The 23,330-nt window shown below is 46.9% G+C and overlaps 1 protein-coding gene across 5 annotated transcripts in view; it reads right to left on the reverse strand.

Annotated features, from left to right (window-relative positions):
- Positions 1-23,330, reverse strand: part of ARNTL (aryl hydrocarbon receptor nuclear translocator like) — a 158,372-nt gene that overhangs the window by 72,731 nt on the left and 62,311 nt on the right. The gene's annotated exons all lie outside the window — the stretch shown is intronic.

Raw genomic sequence — 23,330 nt, forward strand, 5'->3', positions numbered from 1 at the left:
CATATAAACCACACACAGGGCCCACACGGGCCCAATTTTCCAGGAAAAACAGCGATTGCTACAGCATTCAGATGAGGGAGTCACACTTGGGCCACACCATTAGAAAACAGCTTTCAAACATCATTAGGCTGCAGAAGAGCCACCGGGTTTGCCAAATTAGCAGTGCCAGCTCTCACCTGCCCCTCTCTGTCATGCTCATCTCTTTCTAGTGACACAAGGACACAGATAATGAAACCGAACGCCTGTGCCTGCTTCACCATTTTCAAAATAGAGAATCCTCCCAAATGAACAGCACGGCGCAGTCTCCAGAGGCCCACCTGTGGAGACTTTGGATCAGACCTGCTCTTAGATCTCACCTCGTGAAACTCTGCAGTGCTGGGCCTTGAACCACCACCCACACCCTTCATGAAGCTCTTTCTTCCTGCAGCCCCTCTCAGCTCTCAGCAAACTCCCCCAGCTCCACCCCTGTAACCCCTCTCATCTCCATTCTGACCCCCTTTCCTCCTCGGTACCCCTCATCACTGGTACTCCAAGCCTCTGGTTCTAGTGTCTGCTCTTCCCCTATATCAGAGGCAGGGCAGCTTTGTGGTTAGAAGCAGAAATTCTGGAGCCAAACCGACTGGGTCTGATCTGGGCTCTGCAGCAGGACGATCTAGGGCAGTTGATGAATTACTTTATGTCTATTTCTTCATCAGTAAAATGGAGGCAATGAGATAGTGCCCCGCAATGAGGGGTCCCTGTAGGGATTCGATGAGTTAATATACAGGAAGTGCTTAGAACCAAGCCCAGCATCTGATGGTATATACCCTCAAGCAACACTGCTTCAGTCAAACCCCAAACATATCCCCATGTCCTTCCACCTCCATTTCTATCAGCCTTTTATCTTTGCTGGGAAGGTCCTGTCCCCATCTTTCTGGTGCCGACAACAGCAACTCCTCTGCTGCCCCTTTCTTGACCTGCTTCATCCCCACCCTAGCGTCCCTTCTCTAACACGGTGGAATTGGCTACCCCTGAAGGATCATCAGTTTTAGACTTGTTTTATCCTTCCCCCTCCCAGTTCATGAGTTCCTCAAAAACAAGGGTACACTGGGTTTTCTTCTTCCCCGATTTGTATTCCCAGCAACTCAGCTGACATTTGCTGGTTGAAATGGTCCACGTAATCATCAACCATCTGATCAGCAACCACAGATCAGCGAGGTAGAGGAAGCCTTCCCTGTCACCCCAAAGCCACATGGGTTCCAGGCTAAAAAGAGCCTTGGGAAAAAAAAAAAAAAAGAGCCTTGGGAACCAAGTCAGTGATGCTGGTTTGTTGGTTTCCTTCTGGGTGTTTCCTTATGACCAACAAAAAGCCAAACCGTTTTGGCAAGTTTGCAACCTGCTTGCACTTGGCTCTACAGTAAGATGATCTTGGATAATCTTAGCTTCCACTGCTAGGAGCCCGTCCTGACAGGCTCATTCTGGTTTAAGGGAACATGGGGAGGTTCCCCCCTCAAAAATCCCATTTACTTTTTCTTGCTGTAGGGCATTTCTTAAAAACATCCTGAACAAGGGATCACTTTATTTTATTTTACTGTTTTAATCAAAGCATTAAAAATATAGGGATACAGAATTCCTCAATTTCAGCAGATAAACTAATCCTTAAGAGAATGCACTGGCTTCCCTCTATACTTAGGAACAAACAACAAGTCATGTATTACTTGTAAATACACAGCTTTTTGCTTGTATCTCATTTTACGGTACTGTTACCGTGCTTCTTCGTTCATGGAAAATACAACAAAAACATTCCTAGCATTTAAAGTAAATTTTAAATAGATCTTCACGACATTTTTCTCAAAAAAAGAAATTCTGATTCTCTACGTGATCTTGGGCCATTGCCATTAGCTAGATAAATGCCAACGTAATAAAATCATACTGCAGTACACAAAGATGGCTGATGTAGCATTAGCTGAAAGAACAAAAATTAAAAGCAAGCTAAATGCACCATAACAAACTCATGGCTTATTGAAGGCACTCCCTTGATAGCATATTGTGCAGCCATCTTAAATGAGCATGACAAAAACTAGGGAGCCACATGGACTAGGCTGAGAATATAATTTCAGGAGTAAAGGGAATGCAGATAGGCAAGCATATGTGTTGGACCCTCAAGGTTGCCCCGACTAGGCAGAGCAGACCCAGTGTTTGAAATCAGATGCAAAGGAAGGTAGGAGAAAGTGAAAAGGAAATCTCATGCAACAAGGCCAAAGAGAATGGTGGTGGCTATATGAGAACGAGGCCCCTGGGCATAGGGCAGGAGCCATGTTTACAAGACCAGAATAGAAAATGGGAAAGGCTGCACGAAGCGAAGGTCATTTCAGGAATTCCGTCCCAAAGTAGGCCAGAGGGGTGGGAAGAGACTCTTTGGGAGTTTTGCAGAATGAAATCAATCCCTGGGTGAGCAAACAATTTCCAAATGACATTCAATGTCAAGCTTAGTCCTCTCTACAGTAGGCCATGAGGGGTCCTACCTGAAGGTTCATCCCACCCAAGCCTTGAGTGCTAATCCTCACCCAAGGTGGGAGGGATTTAAGAGGCTCTTGCCTAGAACCCAGGGATTTAGCTTTCTGCTAGCCTGGCAGATAAAGAAAGTGGACCCCCAAGAGAATGAGTGTCATGACCAAGGCCCCACAGGGAGTTACGGGCCATGCTAACTCTTGAATCTGAGTTTGCCAGTCCCTGGGTTTAAAGCTTTTCTGAAGATCACCCTGGTACAAAACTGACTGATGATTCAGGCTGACTGGTCTAGCACATCGAGTAGAAAACCAGCTCACTCCAGAGAAACAGTGGCTTATGAATTGTTGACCCAACCAGAGCAGGGCAGGAAGATCCCCATCACCCAAAAGTACCCCTCAAGGAGAAAAAGCCTGGTCCTACACCCAGTCCATGCTAACCTCTCCATTTCTTTTTTTTTTTTTAATATTTATTATTTTTGAGAGACAGAGAGAGACAGAGCATGAGCAGGGGAGGGACAGAGAGAGAGAGGGAGACAGAATCTGAAGCAGGCTTCAGGCTCTGAACTGTCAGCACAGAGCCTGACGCAGGACTCAAACTCAACGAACCATGAGATCATGACCTAAGCTGAAGTCGGACACTTAAACAACTGAGCCACCCAGGTGCCCCAAAGCCCCCACTTCTAACTCCTCAGCTGAAGCTCTGCTGTCCTGTAGGTGCCAATGCCAGTCCCTAACAGCATAGCCTCTGGCAGTGATATGCCACCTGCACGTCTTACAAGACAATCTACTCTAGACAGGTGACAATGACTCTCCTCCCTACTTCTCCTGACTCCCTTGATTCTTGTACCTATCCATCAGAATCCCTAACCTTGACCCTTCCTGCCAAATACAAGGGGCCAAACTCATTGCCTTGGCATTTAAGGTCCCCCTTTATATGGCCCAAACCACCTTCTAAGTCATGCCTCCCAAAATACCCACCCCACTCCCTGGATGGGGCCGGGGCTGCTCTCCTGTTCCTTATACCATCCCTAGAAGCCAAAATCTCCCCGCCAACCCTAAATCCCCAAGAGCCAGCTCAAGCTTTCTCTGCTTCTCCCCAGCCTCCTCCAAACACACTGGTGTTACTCACATGGTCTCCAGTGAATGAGTGTAAGTTGAATCACACTGTCTTCTTGGGTCCTGCACAGCCAAAGGGCCAGACTCTCACTTGTGGAATGAACAAGTCACCCAGATACCGTCATTCAAAGGACTATGCACAGGAGGCACTCTGCTCCCCCAAATTTGTCCTAAATGTACTATTAGAGATTTTTGTCACTTCAGTGTTGTCGAACTCTCTCCTGATGCCCCTTAGGAGTGGGGGTGCAAACATTAGGAAGCAATGCTGGAACCAGGACCACTAGTGAGGGAAGGAGAGCTCTTTCCACCTGTCATGGCTGCCAGCAGCGGACGCTTCCTGAGCTCTGACTATGTGCTACCCACGGACGCTGGGTTCTTAGGGTACAAATCTGAACAAGCCTGTCTTCACCCCACGTGACTTTGGGCTCATACAGAGCAAAGAGTGAGACATGTTCCACTAATGCAGTGTGATAAATGCCATGGAGAGAGAGGGCACAGAGGGAAGGGCAGCAGGGAGCAGAGGTGCTCACAATGCACTTCCACCCGAGAAGGGGCTGGGGAAGAGCTCAGAGAAGGCCACGCGGGAGCTGGTCCCAGAAGGATAATCAGTACCAATGAGGAAGGTGACGGTGGCCAGTGCTTACTCTGCACTCCCTTATGCTAAGCACTGTACGAACACTTCCCTTGCTTTATTGCAAACTTGTTTCCTCCTTTATTAGTGAACCCCTGCTATCTGCCAGGCACTGTTTCAGGCACTGGGGACACTGGTCCCTGCCCTCACAGCTTACCTTCTATTGAGAAGAGACAATAAACCAAATAAGTAAGTAAACTGCAGAATATGTTAGATGATGTTAAGAGCTAAGAGGAAAAATAAAACAAAAGGGAAACAGGGAAACACATGGGGGGCAGTGGGCTGAATGGTACGACTAAACACAGGGTGACATGTGAGAACAGAAGATAACCACACCATACAAATATCTGGGGGAAGACATGGCAGAGGGAGCAGTCAGAGGTAAGAGCCTTGAGCCTGAAGGCAGCCTGGCATGTTTGCAGAACAGCAAGGACTCTGATGTGGCTGAAGCGGAGCAAGAGGCGGGCAGGTGGGATCAGTGCATTTGCCACATGAGTTGTGCACCGCATAACTTGAGGGGGGGGGCCACTCGCATGCACAACCCAGCCTGCTTGGTTACCCACGAGGCCCTGGGGTGGGAGATGGCCTCAGAGAAGCGCCAGGCAGCCTTGTGTGCCACGCTGAGGATTTGGTTTTTCCTTTGAGACAGGAAGCTACTGTCGAGACGGTTCTGAGCCAGAGGGATGATTTGATTGGACCCCCCTGATCCCTGGATCACTGGGCAGAGAACACACAGAGCAGGGCAAGGTTGGAAGTAAGAGACCACTGCAGAGGCTTCTGCACGATCACACTCAAGTACATTTAGCGTTCCCCTCCCAATCCCATGAGGTAGTTCTATGACCACTCTTTCACAGGTGAGGCTCAGAAGAGATCTGGTAACTTGCCCAAGGTCACTGGGTTAGGCAGGAGCAGAACCACTGGGATTGGGAAGCAAGGGAAGAGAACATTCTAGGTGGAGGGAATGGCACCAGCCATGGAGCAGGAGGTTGGCAGGGCCTGCCATACTTAGAGAAGGGCAGGCTTGTGGTCCAGGGGATCTAGAGCCTGAGGGCAAATGACAAGGGCAGCCAGTGAAGGAGTGTCTGTGCCCTTTTGCTCACTGGATGAATAGATGACTCCCTCATCCCTGCAGCCTCACTCAGGCTTGTCCTGTTTCAAACCAGGGGAAAGAATGACTTTTTCTTCCCTTCTTAACAGAGGGAGGCAAACTCATGCTGACGGGTACAGAGGTGTCAGCCAGAAGACCAAGGACTTCTGCCTGGATCAAGCCAGGCCACCGTATTAACCAGTTGAAACCCATGAGGAGAGAGGGGAGCCATTCAGAACACCTAAGATGCAACTTTTGGATCAAACTTGTTTTAAATACAACTGTTTATTCCAAAGCAAACTGGACACTCCCCACCATGCTACAGTCAAGTAAAGTAGGCCTGCACACGGCCTGGGCCATGATGACTGTAAGAGGCACACTCCACACAGGAGCCGTGGCCCTGAGGCCTCAAAGCTCCCCATGACATTCTCAGGGAGGATGATGTGTATAGGAGCTGCCGGTGGCCCCAGAGCCACAGGCATGAGACAAGCAACGGAAGACTTTCCTCACCGAATCTGTATATTTAAGGGGTGGACCCAGTGACTGTATTCCTCCCTGAATACAGGGAACCCCAAAGTTGTCTCAGAAACTGGGGGGACACTATGAGACTAAGGTTAAAATAAAACTTGACAAATTTCAGCTGGTAGATATTTGGGACCAAGGGATGGATTTCCCAAAGAATGACTACCACTCCCGGGGTGTAAATCCGGGCCCTCTCAGGGCCACACTCATTCCAAAGCCCTTTGCTCTATGTAGAAACAGATACACATACGTGCATATATGCAGATAAATTTTTAAAGAACTGGTAACACCACCAAACGGATCAGAATAGCAAGCAAGCCCCCCCTCCCCTGCCCCCAAAAAATTAACTAACAAAGAGCCTTCCTCTAGGCCCTGTAGGAAAGTTCAATGATCACCATGGGAATCACTTATCCCCTGGGTGGGAGAGAAGTGAGGGGGCTCTGGGAAGCCCAGTGAGGGCCAGACCCCTTCACGAGGCAGGCAGCTTGGTTTCCCAAACTGCATCGAGTCAGTGTGAGGCGAGCTTCAAAGGCCTGTTCCTTGAACAGGAAGACGGGAGGAGAGGGACACTAAGGGCTGCAACAGGAAGAGGCTGAGTCTCCATGGGAGGGAAGGTCCTGTCCGCCCTGGTTTTTCAGAAAGACGGGGCACAAAGAACAGGACAAATGGCTGAGCTCTCGATCTGTAATAGAAAAGAAGACTCGACAAGGAAGCTCAGGGAAATCGCTTACATCTACCCAACATCAGGCTCTTCTGGGCAGTCCAAATCCAAGCTGACAGTGGTGCTCCAAGATCCTGTAAGTGTCAGTGATCAAGAGTTTCAGGAAGGGCAGTGACACAGTAAACTACCTTGAATACATGCAAGGCCAGACCTGGAGAACGGGGTGCCAGGGAGGCGGTTACTAAAACTAAAAGAGCAACAACAAAACAGAAGACCCTGTCCCTGAAAGGATCAGTTCAATATTCTGCTAGAAGGACACGGAGAGGCCAGGCCTCATTGCAAGATGCAAATAAGAGAGAAGACACATGCTCGGCCATGGAAAAAATTGCAGCATGCACGGATTGGGACTTCTGGAGGACGTGCCCCAGGGCAGCTCAGAGATGGGCAAGTGCAATGACCAAGAAAGCCAGTCCCAAGATCATGCCTCATGCTTTTGATCTCTCCACCTGCAGGCCCAGACCTGGCCCAGGTGGACCAAATGGGAGAAGCAGCTCAGCTTCACCGAGAGATCTCCCCCATCTCCCCCCTCCCCACCTGAAAGCCCGGAGGGTGGACTAGAAGGAGCCAGGCCTTTGAATCATCCCAACCCCGGCCCTTCTGCTCCACTACAAAAGGGTGCACGTAACTATCTCTGGGGCCGCTCTTACAATCCGTAATGAGCTTCATTTATTTCCCTATGAACTGTTTCTCTCTCCCACGAGAATGAAAGCTCCATGACAGCAGACAGCAGGTCTGCCTTGCTCATCACTATGCCCCCTGACAGCATCTGGAATAGTGACTGTCACATTGCAGGAATTCAACAGATCCCGGCATGGCTTCAAATGCCAAGCAGTCATCTGCAGGGGCTGTGCCAGAGCGCATCGTGCCGGGTGCCGGCCAAGGGCTAGGTGGATGGCCCAGTGACTGCCCCAAGGTTCTGCAGCCAACTCGGCACCCCCACCCTCTCCCTACAGTCCTGACCCCTCCTCTTCATTCTGTCCCCTGAGCACAGCTCAGGCCATTGACCTGGGAGATGACAAGCGCAAGGGACAGCTGTGACAGAAAAGAGCAACAGTTAGTTCTCTTCAGTCTGTAAACATGGTGGTGGGAAGAAGCCACCACCAAATCGACAGTCGCAAACAAAGGGAGGGGAAGGTGCACAGAGGACACTGGGAATGAGAGAGTCTTGGAGAATGAAGGGCAGGGTCACCTGATCCCAGGATGATGGAGCTGGGGGTCCCCGAGGAACACAGGCGCAGAAGACAGAGGAGAACAGTCACTGCAAGATGCATTTCCCTAAGTGACTGTAAAACAAGCTGGTCAAATTCCAGGAGCAGAGTGCCCCAGGACATCTTTCCCAACACTTCACAGAACAACTGCTTTCCATTGATTTCCACAAGGAAAAGGTCCTCTTTCTAACAAATTCCTTACCTTGTCAGAAAATAACCTGGACAGGCCTGAGTTAACAGGAAAGCTTGTAGCCTAGGCCAGGTTGCCAAAAAATCAAAATTCTTCATTTGGCTGGAGGATATTAATTTATGAGACTCATTTTTAATTAGTTGTTTATGGTTATAAGAGTAACACACACTCGCTGCTGAAAAATAGAAAACCACAGAGAAGGAGATGAGAATAGAAATCACCTCAAATTCTACAAGATGAGAACCACTGTTAACACTTTGGTGGTTTTCCCTCCTATGCATGAGCCTGTAACAGAGTCAAGAGCATACTATGAATATAAGTTCAATTCCAGCTTTTTTTCAGTAAAGTCCAGTTAAAAATACTCCACTGCATTCCAGGAAAGAAGGTCACCCTTAGTGAATAAACAAATTAAGTAACAAAATGAATCAAAGTTAAAAAATTTTTTTTGATTATCCACTGAGTCCCCATTTCTCCAGCAAAAGAAAAAAATCACTCTGGCCAGGATAGAAACAGCCCACAGGATAAAAACCATAAGCTTATTTTTGTATTATCTTACCTACATCATATTTTGAGTAAACATTTATTGTTTTGAACAAGCCACATATTTTTTTTTCCAAATCAATAGAGGAATTTTATAACTACATCTTACTATTTTGAAGCAAGAGGTCAAGTTCTGACAGTTTTGGGAATGTTTCATCTTCCAATCTGCAGGTAGACCAGACCAGTTAAAAATGATCAGTTTGGGGCGCCTGGGTGGCTCAGCCAGTTAAGTGTCTGACTTTGACTCAGGTCATGATCTCACAGTCTGTGGGTTTGAGCCCGGCATCAGCTGAAAGCTCAGAGCCTGGAGCCTGCTTCGGATGCTGTGTCTCCCTCTCTCTCTGCACCCCCCCAAATAAAATAAAGACATAAAAAAAGAAGATCCATTCATATTCATGGACGATGACATCCAAATGGAAGTCCTAGCTCCCCTTTTGTTGTATTCTGTCACCTCATCAGTGGAGTAAGCAAATGGCTTTGCCAAAGACATATTATGTGTCCTATGCTACCTGGTTGGGAGCTGTCCTGGTCTGCCCACACCCTGGAAGGGTACGTCACTGTACCTTGGTCAATGAAGACCTTGGCCAGCAGATGAGGCTGTCCTCTGCCCAGCAGATGAGGCTGTCCAGGACCAAGATCTCCACACAATGCATTTCTTCCCCACTTCTCATATTTCACACTTCATTGATCAAGTATGTCTATGCGAGGCATGAGATGCTGGGGACACACAAGTGAATAACACAGATGCTACACCAGTTCCCACAAAGCTGAGGTTTGCAGGGCACTTCCCCTTCCTTTACTCACACTAAGCCGGGGAGACAGGAAAGGCCATCACCATTATTCCCATATTGAAGATGAAAAAGCCAATGTTCATCAAAGTCTTTTGCCCCAGGTTATGAAGCAGAAGTGGTTGTACTCAAACCTAGTCTTCTGACTCCTAGCTCAGTGCTCTTTCTACTGTACCACTTACACAGATGAATTTCCTCTAACTGACAACTGAAGCTGGATTATTCGTATTCCCTCCAGCACCTCGATTCTATCCCTCCAGCACCTTGGTTCTACCTGGCTGCAAGTCTCTGAGCAATGAGTTGCCCTCACTTCCAGATGGCTGGCTGTATGTGCCCCAGTTTCCGTGTGTCTGCCTAGGTTCTGACTGTGGACTCAGGCCTCTTCCCAGCTCTCCTGGCACCAGCTTCACACTCTATTTAATCCTTCCCATTGGTACCACGATGCAACATGTGGCAAGTCTCCCCTAATGCTCGATATCCTCTCCACTCTTAGATACAGTTTTTGCTGGACTCATGACCTCCCACCTGAGGAAGTTCCTCAGTCTCCTTTGTAGTTACATGTTCCTGTACAATAAGTTCTGGCCCCCAGAATAAATGAACGTGGTACTGCCAGGTCTTGCTCTTCAAAAGATTACACGTGTTCCCCCCTTAACCTTTCCCTCAGGAAATGGTAAAAATGGAAGCTTCCACCTTCTATTTCAGCGATGGTGTCTCTGAATATCTTTAATAGAGGAACCTGCTTGGTGTCCCAACTGAAAAGGCTTGAGTAAGACCAGTTCTATATTCTCCTAGTAAAACCCCTTGCCACCAAGTAAATACTTTATTTTTTAATAATTTATAAAAAATGTTTATTTCTGAGACAGAGAGACAGAGTGTGAGTGGGATGGGCAGAGAGAGAGAGAGGGAGACAAGAATCCAAAGCAGGCTCCAGGCTCCGAGATGTTAGCACAGAGCCCAACGCGACACTTGAACCCATGAACCGTGAAATCATGACTTGAGCCGACTTTGCTCAACCGACTGAGCCACCCAGGCACTCCACCAATTAAATATTTTAAAGGGGTTCAAAACTGTATGAGAAAATGTTCCATTTGAGTATGTTTCATGGAAAACTTTTTAAAAAATGAAATTAGCAAGACCTCAAATATGATTTACGTTCAGATCACAGGAAAAGTTGAGAGAGCCCAGAGAAGTAAATCAGCCCCCTGCACTTACAAGAAGGGAGAGAGCTCTAGGGGACAAGCACAACCAGCCCTCTCTCCTACAGCAGTCCACTCCATTCCTGGAAAAGGCACCAAGAGCTGAAATGATGTGTGCCAAGGCTCATTTCTCCATGGAAACAATGTGATAACAGGAGCTTGTGTTCCTAACCAAGAACTTGATGGTCAACTTTTAAAAGACATTACATAAATTCCATGATTTATCACCTATTAAAGCCTTTGGACTTTTTTTAAAAATATTTATTTTTGAAAGAAAGAGAGACAGAGAGAGCCCACGTGCACAAGCAGGGAGGGATAGAGAGAGAGGAAGACACAGAATCGGAAGCAGGCTCAAGGCTTTGAGCTGTCAGCACAGAGCCTGAAGCAGGGCTTGAACTCATAAACCATGAGATCATGACCTGAGCTGAAGTTGGATGCTCAACCAACTGAGCCACCCAGGCACCCCAAAGCCTTTGAATTTTTAAAGCTAAAAGGGCTGTTGGTCCACCAATATACCACAAAGATATAGGAGTGTCCTATGCTATACAAAGTAGCTGCAAACCAATTGTCTAACACAAAAACCAGTTACATGACCTTTTATTTATTCTGATTCACTAACATGTGGCATAAAATAGTTCACCTTAATAATCCTTGCTGACTTCTCAATACAGTAAATCAGATCACTTAAAGACATCTTCAACAGAGAAAGCAAAGAGAAACTTGGGAACAGAGTAAGAGTTAAAGTCAGAAAAACCAATGTGTAAGTCCTGGCTGTGCCACTGACTTAGCTTTGGGACCGGGGGCAGTAGCTTAAACTCCCCCAGTATTTCACAGCTGGCAAAACAAGTCTTTATAACACCTCTCCGCATGGGGCTGTGGTGAAAACTAAACAAGACAATGCGTGTAAAAGCTACTTTGTAAATTACACATGGAGGTAAATAGTACAATCAGGATCTTGACATTTGCAAAGGCTTTTGTGGGGAGACTTTGACAAACATCGTAATGAACACTGAGCAGACTACAAGCTACATGGCCATTTTTTGAAACTCTGACCCAGAGCAATTCCTTTCACTGTCTTCTTTTTCTTTCCTTAAAATTCCCACATGCATTAGCCAGCAAGAGTTAGTCAATCTGCTATATTCAGCGTTGGCATCCTTTTTCTCATGAGCTTCAAGCAGCCAGTGAGAGCTGTTTGATCAGCCACAGGCTACGAAGAAGAGCAAGCCACAGTGAGCTGAGGTCACTGGGTGACATGTCACCTATCAACCAAAAACTCTCTCTGAAGATTCACTGTGCTGTCAGAAACCACAAAACCAGGGGCAGGAAGCATGTGAGGTACCAGGAAAAGGAAGAAAGAAGCAGGTGCAGTTGAGACTGCAAGCTCTGGAGACTGTCCCGGGTCTGAATCATGGCTTTTCCATTCACTGTGTGTTAGCTGAAGTGTCTCTGGGTCTCAGTTGTCCTAATTAGAAAGTGAGACTGCCAGGGTCCACCCCACACGGCTACTGTATTAAGTGGGAAAAGGCATATAAGCATTTTACACAGTTCTTGGAAGATGGCAAATACTCAAAGGTTAGATATTGCTATGAATAATAATAATAATAATCCATGCAAAACTAAGAAAAATTAAGTTCTGGCGCATCTCTAATCAAGACTTTGCTACAGGCTTTGTAATCAGGTATTACCTGGACAGCATGCTGGCTCACCCAGTTAGCCTCTAGGCTAATCAAGGTTCTTCTGGATATCTGCCTCATGCACTAGGATAGGTAAAACATCCAAGCATACCCAACTGGCCAGTTGGCTAGATCCTGACACTTTTTTTTCTGGTTCACAGCTGCCCAGCTATCCTGAGAGATGTGTCCAGAGGAGAAGAGATTAATGTGAATATCTGTGCCTAACCTTTAGAGTCATGTGCAGACTGTGGCTCCCCATCTCTAGGGTGAAATATATCGTCACCTTTAAAATATGGTCATACCCAGCAAAGTGAGGCCCGTCAGCACCCATCTGGTGGACAGCGCCTCATTCCTAAACTAGCCCTGGGGGCGGAACCGTCCTTCAGCTCCCTCCAGACTATCCCTGCAGGGCCAGTACACCTTCGCTATTAAAACTACAACAGCTGCCCCCTCAACCAGGGGGCAACTTTGCAACTTTCAAAACCCTTATTGTTTCCTTATCTCACTCCAGCATCAGAACCACACTGTAAGGGGCTGGACAAGAATTGTTACACCTGTGCCATAGATAAGGAATCTGCCACAGTTTGAGACATTTAAGTAATCTGACTTAGGCTATCTGGTGCTTAAGTAGCAGAAGCAGCCTAGAATGCAAGTTATCTTGTTCCTAATCTGGTGTTCTTTCCAGAAAATGTGGGTATTTGTTTTTAAACATTCAACTCTCATAATGGTGCTTTGCTTCTGGAGAATTCATTAACCAAGGCATTTTGGTCACAGTACAGTGCAGATTCACATACTTGAAAGGCACTCACAGGCAGATGTTCCCTGCACTCTAAAGATCTAAAGGGTGACGGAAAACAGCCATGCCGATTAACATAATTGACAATTCCCAGCTCTGGCTCCCTCCAACTCCTGTCTGGATTCCGCTAGCAGCCTCCTATCAGGTCTCTGCTGCAGCTAGTCCTTCTTTGCTCCTGTCCAACAGAAACGCTTACACTGGACTAATGCTCTAGGGATAACTATTTCACATCACTGAAATGGTAATCATAATCATAGTAGAAACAACTTTAGTAATCCTCCTTCCACTGCTTACCAGTCTCTACCTCACCAGGTAAACTTTGAGTTGTCACCTAACCTGCAGTTTCTTCATCTACAAAATAAAGGAGTGGGCTAAATAGAGCCTTGTTCACGTCCAACCTGTGACTCTAACACTCCAACTAAATCCAATCCTGCAGGTGGAGGACACTGGGAGACAGCAGAGTCCAATGGTCAAGAGCTTCCGTGACTTGCTTTTTAAGCTTAGACCCTCTACCTTAGGGAGGTCTCTGGATCACTCTGTGCTTCAAATTCCTCATCTCTAATATGATGCTAATAATAGTTCCACTCCATAGGGTTTTGTAGGCATTAAATCAGATAATATATGTGAAATGCCAAGGACATCATAAGAACTCTCTATAGATTACCAATTGGGATCATCTAAAATGGCATGCATCATGTTTAGGCACTGACTGATTTTCCAAACTTAAATTCCCACCACTTTTTGAGAACTCTCAATTTTAGGCAAATCTCTGTTCATCCCTACCATGATAACTCACAAAAATCTCTCTGGTCTCTGAATTCCTGTAGTATTTATTGATGGCCTAGACTACTTTATTGGCATTATACATGGTCTTGGATTATCTTCTACCAACAGATGAAAATGAAGGCTCCTTGGCTATACCAACTCTTTCGTTTTGTTACGATTTTATCTTTTAAGGAATCCCTACACCCAACATGCAGCTGGAACCTACAACCCTGAGATCAAGAGTCGCATGCTCTACCAACTGAGCCAGCCAGGTACCCCTACAACAACTCTTTCTGCTCTTCCTCTAGCTGTAGCCTGGGTGCCGGGTATAATGGCCCTTCAGACTTACATTGACTGAATAAATAACTGTGTAGTACTATGCCCGAAGAAATACACAGCACATTTTCTTTTGGCTGATATGGCTCAGCTATTAATTTGTTGTACTTTGAGGCCATTAAAGATAACATAAAGATGAACATCAGCCTGGCAGGAAAAACCATGGCCAGTTAAGTCCTGATCATCAATAAAAGATACTGATATCTGAACAACCTGAAGAATAAGAAAAACAAAGATGTCAAAAGGAAGTGGTAACCTAAACTCCAAAGCACCTTGCAAGACCAAACTCATGAGCCTATACAGTCAGAGAGGAAAAGAAAGTTGAGGTTTTCTCAGGCTGAGTTTTTTCATCACTCAGTAAGTATTTATTGAGTGACTACTCTGTGCAGTCACTGTCTTAGTTGCTGGGGATACAGTAAAGAACAAAATAGACAAAAATTCCCTGCTCATATTCTAGTGTCTGAGGAGGAACACTAGGTATAATGCCACCCTCCACCTGCATACCAAAATCCAGCAATAACTTCTTGCCCCTACTCCTTGCTGTGCCTCCAAGAAAGGAAAAAGAAAAAAAAAAAAAAACAAAACAAGCAAGCATCATTCACAGCTGACCAAACAGATGCCATGCTGGAAGTGCTGTTTCAATCCCAAGGAGGCTTCCCTCACCTGAATCTAGTGGGGAACTCTATGACAAAGCACTCTGCACCCTAAGCCATCTATCCGAACTCTAACTCCCTAATGCCCTACGTCCCAACAGAGCTCTGCAACTAGGAAGGCAAGTCGTTTACACAGCAAACTTCTCAAATGGCAAATGTGGTTCATGATGCCAAAATGAAACTCTTGAGGGGAAAGAGGAAAAGGAAAGGGGAAAGGGAGGGGTGGTCGTCAGTTAAAAGATCAGGTAGTTTTCACCACTGCAAAACCCTGAGGCTCCTTCTCCTTTGGAGCAGAAACCTCTTCTATCATGTAAAGCCTTAAAAAAAAATTTTTTTCCTCCAGCAGGATACTGAAAATAGCTTTGCATTTAACATTTAAAATTGTTTTTGATCCCACACTCTTTCAGCTCTGCTCTCTCCTGCAAATTCGTTCCATTCCCTAAGGGCACTTATAAGTATAATTCATAAGTAACAAACCATAGTCACCATTTTTATCCCTAAGAGTTAAAAAGAAAAACCAGTTTACATAATTATATGGAAGATAAGTTGGCCAAGAACACAGAAATATTATCTGGACCAAAAGTTCTAGGACAAAATTTCTTTCCACTCATTAAGAAAGACAGCAGATCAAAATCAGGGTTCAGACTGAATGTCTAGCTCCTGAGCACCATACATGGAACTTCTTAAGCTCCTTACTTTATTTGAGTACATCTACTTCTTCAAGAAGAAACTGAAGGTAGCCATTTGAGGGTAGGTTTGGACAATGCAATATATGGATGTTTTCCCACTGTGGTGAGAAAACAGGGTTTTATATCCAAGAAGGACCTGAGAAATCAAAGTTCAGTGAGGGCAGTTCATTCACAGTTACTCAGCAAGTCAGTGTGACTGGGCTAAGACTGGGCCCAAGGCTCTCCCAGCACCCCCGTCCCCAGGGCATTCCCTACCCTGCATGCCACTGTCTCCTTTATAACACAGGGAGCTAAATCATAAAGGCACAAAGGCAAGGTTTCTTTTATAAAACTTTTTGGCAGACAGGAAAAATAGATGTGACTGAGGAAAATGAGTCCCATTAATGCTAATAGTAACTGACCTACAATGCCATCTAGATGTAGAGGTCTGGCTGGAGAAGGCTTAATTAATGCTGATGATATTTCAGTACTGAACGGTATGGCCTCAGCTACAGTCAGCATGGAATGATTTTTGTGGGCTTGCTGGGGAACTAAACCACCATTTAGTTCATCTTTTTCTATAGAGAAAAACTTATCCCATGTTTCAACTGCCTTACAAATGAACTTTCAGAACAGAGCTGTTTTTAATATAGCGGTGCATGTAAAACAGAATTCTGAGGTCTTAAGTTCTGCACTAAACACAATTAAAACTGCCATAGTTGATGACACAGGCTAGATGTACATTTATGAGAAAACCCTTCAAGCTGTTAAGTTGCTTACATGCCAAATAAAGTTTTATTAAAACCCTTCAATGCAGAGTATAGTCAACTGCTATTTATACAATATATAACTAGGGGTAAATGTTCCAATTCTGTGTGCAAATGCTTACAGGGCCTTTCTGGCACTGGGCTAAGGTTATAGGGAGGATAAAACATCTGTACACAAGTATAACTCATAAGCCAGTTACACTGGCCTTTACTTTCCTCAAAAACAAGCTACTTCCAACCTCAGGCCTCTACACTTGTTTCCACTTCCTGGGACACCTTCCCCCAGACCTTTCTGCAGCTAGGCTCAAATGTCACCTCTTCAGAAAGGCCACCCCAGAGGACCTGGCTAGTGCACTCATCATCGCTATTGTTTTACTCTATGTCATTGCTCTCTTCCCATTGAGCAGGACCAGGAGTTAACGTCTTCAATTGTTTGTCTGTCGCTGGGACTCTTGTTTTGTTCACTGCTGTATCCCCAATGCCTGTAACAGTGCTGTGCACACAGAAGGCCTCCAATACACTATAATGAATGAGTAAATGAGTAGAGCTGGAGAATGGGAAGTGAGGACAAGATATGTATTCATAGAACGATTAAAAAATGAGAGAACTCGCTATCCCGATTAGATATAATGTGATAATTCGCTAATTATGAAATACCACTACTTCTGAATGAATGGCTGGTAATCCAAAGTAAAGAAGAGAGAGAAAGAGTGTGTGTGTGTGCGTTCGTGTGTGTGTATGTGTGTGTAAAGGGGCAAATGTCACCAGAGGAGGCTTCACAAAGAAGTGAGATTCAAGGCAGGCTAAGACAAAGAAGACAGGTCACCCAGGTCACGTGGGAGACGTGAGCAAGATGGACAGCAGGAAAGAGTATGACTTGGGGTGGCCCCAGCAGGACAGGGCAGAGACAAGCAGAGCTGAAACTTGGGCACCCGGCTCAGTCTGGGAATGGGACTGGGGTGGAGGAGTAGGGTTGGCGAGCGGGACCAGGGCCGGAGCCTGGGGAGCCTGAAGCACTGGAGACGTGGTGTCAACCACTGCTGGAAGATGACCCTGCTGTGTGGGAAGAACTGAAGGAAACAGAGCATAGAACAGGAAACCAATTAGAAGATGGCCTCGGTGGTCCAAGCATGAGGGGAAAAAAGAGCTTCTTCCCTCTGCGTAGATGTGAGAAGAACACAAGTAAGCAAGACGTCAAGAAATTTTCCCCTTGGAAAAGACATTCTCCAGAGTGTTTCACCGTAGCATTCCATGGCAGATTCAGGTCAACTTCCCATACACCCTACACTTGGAGCACTCGAGGAGGCTCACGGAGGTTCATTACGGACACTCAGTACAGCCTGTGTTTATTATCTTTTTATTCTTTGGGAGGGAAAGTGGTATCTAATTCCACTGTGCAGTATATATTTGAACATTATATAACACATTTTTATGTAACAGGTTCTTGACATAAGACAATGTTTCCCTTACTATCTAAATGTATTCGGGAAACAACTGACATTAAAAATATATATATACACCAAGGCTGTGGATGCCCGTCTTTGGGTTAAGAAGCTGGAGAGAGGAGGAAGAAGGTGAGAGACTCTCACAAAGGGCTCCTTTGCATTTCCTCTGCAGATGGCTGGGGGAGTGGGGGTTGACAGGGACTGAGCTCTGTTCAGAGGTTCATCTCACACCTGGAACTCCTGGGAGGGGCCGGCTGAGCCACACGAGGCCCAGGTCAGGGCCCAGGTCAGAGCAATGCCGCAGAAAGGCATGAGGAAGAGAGTCAGAAATGCACAACAGGATGTGAGGAGAATGTGAGAGAGTGCTCTCACCCTTGGAACTGCTACTAGGGTGAGACCCAAACGTGCACAGCAGAGGACTCTAGTCCCGCTGGAGAGAAGGTGCACAACCACATATGTCAGCAGTATGGGCCTCCTGGCCTCCTGGCACTGGGCTGGGCACAGCGTACACTGGAATCCACGTGGTGGCTCCCCCCAGCAGGCCTCTGACTACAGCAGCTAGAGAGCAGACTCTGGAGTCCTCTGGGTATGAATCCTGTCCCGCCCCATACCAGCTGAGTGACCTTGGGCAGTTTCCAAAACCACTTCACTTGTAAAATAAGGATAATCACTGTACCTACCTCATGGAGTTGTTAGGAAGATTAAACAAGTTAATAAACATAAGGTGACTAATATCTTTGCTGGCACATAGTGTTCAATAAATGTTAGCCGCTATTACCATCATTATTATTATTTCTGTTTTGCAAATGAGGCAAGTCAGACTCAAAGAAGTTAACTAATTTGCCCCGTCACACATTTCAAACAGTAGTTGAAGGCATAAATACATGTAAATGTTTTACTTGGTATACGTACAAGATATAATGGGTAGAGTATTAACCAGAATATGAAATCAAGACCTCCATTCCCCTTCTTTAACCAGGCTGACTGAACATGAGTTTATACTACCTAAAAGGATAGCATGTGCTAATGTAAAAATCATCTCTCATCATATGCCAGCACTCAACGTTCCCCTAAAGCAAAGATGACTAAAGCTTATCCGATCTTATCTCCCCCACCACGTAAGCCCCCAACTCAAACCCCTCTTCCCTGTAAACCTACCTACTCATGGCCATGGCCGCTCGTGCCACCGTTGCATCCTGTCCCATTTCCTCCTCCTCAAGATTATTAATTGAGATTGGACAAACATATCTTGAAGGCTCCTTGTGCTTATGATTTTGGGAAACCAATATGAACTCCCCCAAACTGCTTAGCCTGAGCAAGCAAGAGAAATATTCCCAGAGATGGCCCAACACAATATAGATGCAGCATCACCTAAGAATTTGAGCTAGATCAAGAGCTGGAGGACACACTGCTACCAGGTGCAGGGAAGAAGAAAAGCAAAATGAATACCTCCTAGAGGACCAAGCATTTGAGCTGGGTCTTAGAGAAGAGTAAGATCTGGATGTAAGAAAGTTGGACCATGCAATGAGCCAAGGGGCCAGTTCAGGGAAAAGACGGCCCTTCAGTTTGACCAGTCAGTCCTGTGCACACAGACAGGCAGGCTGAATATGGAAAGGCAAGGACCGGCACGCCAAGAGCTAACATTCACTGAATGCTTACTATGTGCCACGAATAGCTTCATGTATTTTTAATAGTTTCAATTCATCCAATCTACGCCACAACTCTTTGAGGTAAGGTCCAGAGATCCGGGGCTTATAATTGAGGACACCAAGACATGGTGAGCAAAGCAACTTGACCACAAATCACAAAGCTGGTAAGGAACAGTTAGGAAATGAAATTGACTCCAAAGTCTGTGCTTTTAACCTCTCAAACCAACTGCCTCTCAGGACAGCTTGAGTGTGAAGGGGTATAGGCAACAGTGTGTTATGAGGATGAAATGAGACACTGCTTTCGAGAAGTTTGCAACCTGTAACTCCAAGGCTGCAAATGCCGGCTCCAGGCTACTGCTAGTGTGCACAATGAATGTGCTAGCCTTGGAGACAGGAGAGACAGATCAGGGCTGAATGTGGGACCGTGGGTGAGAGAACCAGTGTGAAGAGCAGGGGCCAGGACAAAAACCTACCTTTAGGGTATGCAGGAAGAGAACCAAGAAAGCATCCTGGCAAAGGCTGAAGAAGGGGGGAATTTCAAGAAAAAAAGAAAGACAGAGTAACAGCTGCAAAGGGGCCCATAACAACCAGTCTGGACAAGAACAGGTCCCTGGAATTCACGACTTAAAGATTTTGGAGATTTTTGAGAAGAACTATAGAGAAGGCTGATAGGAGCCAGAGGGTGGAAGCCAGGGACAGAGCAGATGAGAGAGAGGATGAGGTGAATGTTCACAGCCCTGGGAGAGGTTGCTAAACAGGGAGGGGAGAGAAAGACACACGGACTGAGGGACACCATGTACAGACACGTGAATGCTGCCTGCTGCATAGCAGTCCCACAGAAGGGCTGTTTCTTCTCCTTCCGCCCTTCCTCCCCTAAATTGAGAGGAAGGCTTTTCTGGGGTTGGTGAGGAGGCTGAAGACAAACAGCATAAAGGATATTCAGGGGTCAGGACCCTGGCAGCGGTGGGAGGGAGTGGCAGCAGGCACAGAGGGAGGGCTTCCTGTATGCCAGGCATTTGACATGCATCATCTCCCTTGATCCCCACACAGACTCCATGAGGTCGGTGCAGTCACTACACCGCAGAAGAGGAGCCTGCGGTCAGAGGGGTCAAGCACTCGTCTAATCCGAACTCAAATTCCTGGTCCTGCCACCAGAGTCCAGGCTCTCGCCTAAAGTGAAGGTCTAAGAAAAAGAAAAGAGGAGAGATCCACTTGCTTTTTCTGAACTGGGAAGAGAAGAGGAGACATGGAGCAAAGAGACAGGACATTTTGAAGAGGAAGGAAGAGACAGTGAGGGGTCTCAAGTCAGAGCAGGTCTTGTTTCCAGAGAGAAAGAAGGGAAAAGCCTGGGAGGGTGTTTGGGGTAAGTCCGGGTGCTGTGACAAAGAACCAACTAGGAGAGAAAAGACCAGTGAAGAGCGGCATGCCTGTGTTTCTGGGCTCCTCACTACACCTCGAGGTCTAGAAAGGATTTTTTACCTCCCTGCCAGTATCTACCATGATGCTAACGAAAATCACTCCACAGCTGTAGTATCGTAAAGGGCAAAAACTGTTTCTTTAATACTGACTTTCTCCCACCTCACCTCAGAGCTGATGTTGCAATCACAAACAGAAGGAATCTCATGGAAGAAGGCAACTCTTATACCAAGGAGACATATTAAATATTTAGCTTTTACAGATTCTCATGCGGTTCTGTTAACACAGCCAAGCCTTTCTCAAGAGCTTGTTATAAATTGCACAGAGATTGTCGGTATTGAGGGCTAAATCTGAAAAACACGACCACTTCCTTTTCTTCTGTGTGGCATGCAAACCTCTTCTGCAAGAGGCGGACAAACTCCTGAGTAGTCATCATCTTATAAATCATTCGCAATGGATTTGTTAAAACCCCATCTGCTGTTCTGTTTAAGTTTCCTATGAAAATAGGACTTCAGCTCAGATGTTCTGGAGGCTTCTGGAGGCTCGAGCAGGTAAATACCAACCTGACCTCAAATGTATTAAACATTTAGAGATGCAGAGAACTGGAGCGCAGAAGGAACCTCTGAGATCACAGAGTTCCATGGCCTGACTTTCCATCTGAGACAAAAAGAGAGAGGTTCAGTGACTTGCCCTCAGTGGCACAACCATGAAAACCCAAGTCTGGGCTAGGACCAGGGTCAGGATGTTCTAACTCTCAAGCCAGTGCTCTCCTACCTCCTGTTCCTTTCTCTCTCCCTCTTTTTATCCTGTAGGGGCTGAAATAAGGCACAAACTGAACTACAGTTTTAAATAATAATAATTACTATTATTACTATTATTCCCTGGCTGTATCTACCATCAAAACCAAACTACCTCCACACATCCAGGGGATACAGGCAATTTCAAAGCCTTTTCCAAATAGGGTGCAACGAACTATTTTAAAAAAGTGAACTCAGTAACAGATCATGGACCGAAAGATTCAATTTTGTATTTTAAAAATATTTTGGAGTTTCATTGATATGGAAATTTAATTTGACACAGTGATATATATATATTTTTTTTTACTTGCAAGCTCAAAGAGCATGAGATTATTCAAAACTGCTCAGGAGCAGCAATGATTATTTTAAGCTCATGATTCAACCAGTACATTAATTAAAAACTCCACCAACCCAAATTGACAGATCCTGATATCAATGGGACCAGAAGAATTAAAATTATAGTTGTCATATAAAAATAGATGAAGGGGAGGACAGCAGCAGATGTCAGAGGACGAGCAAGCCTGGTGGGAAATGAGATGCATCTAATGGGCAGCTTTTGTGGATTTTTTTTTAACGGAGATCCTGGAAATACAGGTACAGCCAGAAAATGCTTCTTCACAAATACCGAACCTTATTTCTGGAAGCTGGGTGAGAAAATTCGGCTAATAACTGCATGCTGAGGAGTAGCTTCGTAAGCAGGGAGAAGAGACTAGCAAGCGCCAAAGTGCCCAAACACCAAACGACGCCGTTGGACGGGAAAGAGCCAAGGGGCCGAAGCAGAGGAGGGAAAGGGGGCTAGGGAATGTCGGGTGAGGAGTGTCAGCCTGGTCCCTCATTGGCCAGCACCGCCAGGAACGACCAACGCCAATGTCCAGAGCAACCCTTCGGTCCCCTCCGACACCTGCCTGCGCTCCGGGGCAGGCTTTTGTGACCCCTCGGGGTCACCGACTCAAGCCGCACAATGTCGGCATTAATTTCTACTCTTCCACTTCTACCTCCGAGCCAACGAGAGCTCTCTTGGCTGTCAACGCCCGGCAGTCGCGAGCGGGAACCTTTCTTTCCTGACATCTGTCAAACCCGGCGCTAGAGCCAGCCTCGCAGCGCTCTCCGCGGGGCTCCAGGGTTTCCAGGGCGGGCGGCGTGCCCACACCTGGACGCCGGGCGACGTCCCCGTGCCATCGGGCACCTGCTCAAAAACCACGGGGGACCCTCCCGGGGCTGCCGAGGACCCAGGCGGCGCAGGCCGGACGAAAGTTCGTAGGCTGGGGTCTGCCCCATCTTGGGGCCCGGATTCCCGGCTACAGCGCCAGGCCCCGCGATAGAGCCGAAGGGGCGAGCAGACTAAAACGCCCCAAGCCCAACGGAGACGCCCTCCCCGCCCCCTCCCAGCCCAGCTGGCTCCCAAAAGGGAAGTGGAGGAGATGGGGAGGAAGGGCAGAGGAGGCACTGCTTGTCCAACGCCCTTGGGGTGCAGCCGTCAAGAATGGTCCTCTCAAGAGTCGCCCCCAGCTCGCAGGGATACATCCCAGGACTCGCCCAGAGCCGGATCATTGCTCCCAAAGGGCGGAGCTGTTCCTTTAAGAGGCAGCTGGCTGCTTCCTCTCTCCTCTCCCCACCCCTCAGGTAGCGATGCCCCCGAAGGGGAGGTAGGTACTCCCGCGGACACTTTCCCGGTCCCTTTAAGGGCGCCTGCGGCACCTCTGCCCGCCCAACCCTGCAGTGCCAGCCCCCGCGAGAGAGGATGGGGGCGGCCGGGCGCGGCGCCTTTAAGGGGCGCAGCCTCCCCGCGGTTGGGGTGGGGGCAGGGAGCAGGCACGGGCCCTTTAAGGCCGGCAGCGGGCACGTCGGGCAGGGTTCCCCGGCGGCCGGGCTGCGCC

Source organism: Suricata suricatta, chromosome 11 (assembly GCF_006229205.1).
Source record: "Suricata suricatta isolate VVHF042 chromosome 11, meerkat_22Aug2017_6uvM2_HiC, whole genome shotgun sequence".
Classification (NCBI taxonomy): Eukaryota; Metazoa; Chordata; class Mammalia; order Carnivora; family Herpestidae; genus Suricata; species Suricata suricatta.